Consider the following 3701-nt stretch of genomic DNA (forward strand, 5'->3'; position numbering starts at 1 on the left):
GTTGGTTATTATACAACCCTTCACATTTGTGCAACCAATACAACTCAATCTCAACCGTCCATTTCATTTGATTAATATGTGATTTCATAGAAGTTTTGATTGTTTCCTAATATAAAGTATTGATCATAATTGATGAACCATGTTCATCTTCCATAAATATTCAAATCATAATAAATGAACTCTCATCATTTCTATTTTAAATATGTCAATTTATTGGGTTGCATTGGTTGTACAAATGTGATATGTTGTATTTGAAACAAACTCTCTCTCTCTCTCTCTCTCTCTATATATATATATATATATTAGGGTTTTTTTAAGAAATGATCAATCAATTTGTTTTTATAATAATTTTGAAACCGGTAAATATTTAATAGATACTTACTAACATCAATGAGACGGGGTAATCTCCAATGAGAAAAGCTGTTTAATGAAACAGAGTCATTTATGATTGTATCATGTTCATATGTATAACAACTGTGATGAAACAAAGTTTATATTCATAGGTATGTATAACAGTTTGTAATGAAACATGTTCATATGTATAACAACTGTAATGAAAAAGGTTCATATGTCATATATGATTGCATATGGTTCATATGTATAACAGGTGTAATGAAATAAGTTCATAGGTCATATATGATTGCACCAGGTTTATACGTATAACAGTTGTAATGAAACAGGTTCATAGAACATGTTTTTCCCCATTTTGCCCTTCCGTATCTCCAATATGATTTTTTTTTACTTTACCTATTTAGTTTGTTTCAATCTTGATCTTTCATAAAAAAAAATGGATGGATGTGATTAGTTTGTAAAGGTTTGTATGAAATTGATGGTTTGTAAAGTAAACCTCCTCCTCTTCCTCCCCCCTCTCTCTCTCTCTCTCTCTCTATATATATATATATATATATATATTGAAGTATATAACATTTATACAAGGCAAATGGAACGAATAAACTCACACACCCTCCTCACTTTTTGTGAGGCTTAAACCGTTGACTTCCTAGGAGGCCAAAGATACGGATATATATATATATATATATATATATATATGGTTTAAATGTTGACAAATCTATGAAATAACCTTCATATGTATGGTGGGACTGATTGAGCGTTAAGCTTATTAATAGTACCTTTCATTTCATGATCAAGCCATGTTACTCATTTTAAGTACAAGTATGGTCTATTTATATTAAGCCATGTCACTTCCTTCAGCTTATCAGGTTGTAAACTTGTAATTCAAATGCTTAAATTGTTTAAGTCTTTTGTTGTAATGTGATAAGCTGTTTTTATTGTTTTATATGACGCTAAGTCAGGATATTTCGTCATAACTCTAGAAGAAAGTAAGGTGTGACTTTATAAATATGCTAATATTTTAATAAATGATTAAAAATGAAAACAAAAAAAACTTGATACATAGAGATTTACAAAACTTTAATACAAAAGTAAAATTTTTAATGAACTTACAGACGTTAGTATAAATATAAACTAGAGTAAGCTCTAATTTATATAAACGTTAATATATATATATATATATATATATATATATATATAAACTGCATGTTTTAGATCTTCTATTAGAGGAAGAAGACATCGTTCTCGACGGAGTTATGAGGAAGAGGACACCGCCCCCGTGTTAGCATCCATGTGTTTTAATGTATATATATAGAGGGGGCGTTCATTTGAGAACCCAAGAAATTATGTTAATCTTGAGAACCGATATATCGTATGGGACTTCACGTGTTTTTTTTATCTATGGCTTGGACTTAGTGTATTTATTAACATATATTTGTTTTAATAATGTGTTTGTTTAACATATATTCGTTTCACAATGTGAACATTTTTTATGTGTTTGTGAAACAAAAAATACGACTAAAAAGTTTCACATTGTGAAACGAAAACATATGATACAAACACATTGTGAAACGAATATATGTTAATCAGTATACTAAATCCAAGCCATAGATGAAAAGAAATCACGTAAAATAGCACGATGCACCAGTTGTCAAGGTTATCACAATTCTTTGGGTTCTCAAATGATTACATTTCGCTGGGGAAGAAAGAAGGAATTGAGTCCTTTCAGATTATCACGGAAAAAGGGTCTTTGTATATTATGGAGGATCAAACGAGAATGCTAACTGTTTAAGAGAATATGAAAACAATCAAATCACGTGCAAAATCACACACACATATGTATATATATTCATAGAGGTAAATTAAATGAGAACCACGAAAATATTTTTTTGTAACTGATTCAAAAATATTTTTTACACCATTCCTTAACCAAATGTTAGGATTTAAGATATTGTTTCATATATATTTGTTTTATAACGTGATACTTTCATATGTATTTGTTTCACCATGTGAAACTTTTTACGTGTATTTTTCGTTTCACTATGTGAACTAAAAAAAATCACATGTTAATTTTTCACTATGTGAACCAAAAAAAAGTCATATGTTATTTTTTTACTATATGAACACAAACATATGTGAAATAATACCCTAAATCATACATTTTGATGAAGAAAATCATGTAAAAATATTTTCATAGAGGTTCTCACGGATTTGAAACCTTTTTCTTATTCTCATTTGATTATCATCTTGTATTCATATTCATATATATATATATATATATATATATATATATTATTAAAAAGAAAATTAGTAAAAACATAAAAAGACTAAAATGTCCCTCACACTAACGGATTTTATTAGTGGAGTTAGTGATCAAGGACCAATTTCAGAACAAAATACAAACAACAAAGATGAAATTTAAACTTATCAAAGTTAAGGTTCCACTTTCGGACTTTTTAAACTCCAAGAACCAAAATTAGAGTTTACTCTAATTTATATAATAACTATAAAAATTTAAATATGTTATTAACAAAAAAATTAATTTGTTCGAATATGAAGGACCTTTTGAGAACCTCTAAAATTATAATATCCTTGAAAACTAATGCATCATGTGTAATTTCATATGCTTTCTTGATTTAAAACTGGATTTAGAATATTCATTAATATATATATTTGTTTTATAATGTGTTTGTTTCACGATGTGAATCTTTTTAACATGTTTGTGAAACAAAAGTTATACGTAAATAAGTTTCACATTGTAAAACGAATCCATACGAAACAAATATATCGTGAAACAAATATATTCATCAATACATTAAATTATAATCTTAAATGAAAAAAAATATTGTAAAACAATATTCTTGTAATAGAAGTTTTCATGTTTATCATAAGATATAGAGTTTTTAAATGATTAAACCATATCCAGATATATTATTTAAACTAGAAGGGTACTCGCGCAATGCAGCGAGATACATCTTAATTTTAATATTTCATTTTATTCTTTATCACAGTCGATGTTATAATATGGTCTTATGTGATTTGGAGAAAACAATGATGTTTTTATTTTTGAATAAAATATAWGTTTGAAGATATTACAAAAATTTGACAAAAATATATCGATATTAGTATCAAATTATCTATTTAAAATTCCTATTTTTTGTGTAATTTTTTAATTCAATTTTTATTATAATTTAATTTAGGTACAATAACGAAATAATTTATATTTGGTTTAATAATATATTTTTCTTATAAAGATAGTAATTATTTATTTTGTTAGAACTCGATAATTACCCTACTTATATTTTAGATTTTTTATATTTTAAAATAAGATGTTTCTCCTCAATCTGATT

The sequence above is a fragment of the Cynara cardunculus genome, assembly GCF_001531365.2.
Source record: "Cynara cardunculus var. scolymus isolate 2C chromosome LG 8, CcrdV1, whole genome shotgun sequence".
Lineage (NCBI taxonomy): Eukaryota > Viridiplantae > Streptophyta > Magnoliopsida > Asterales > Asteraceae > Cynara > Cynara cardunculus.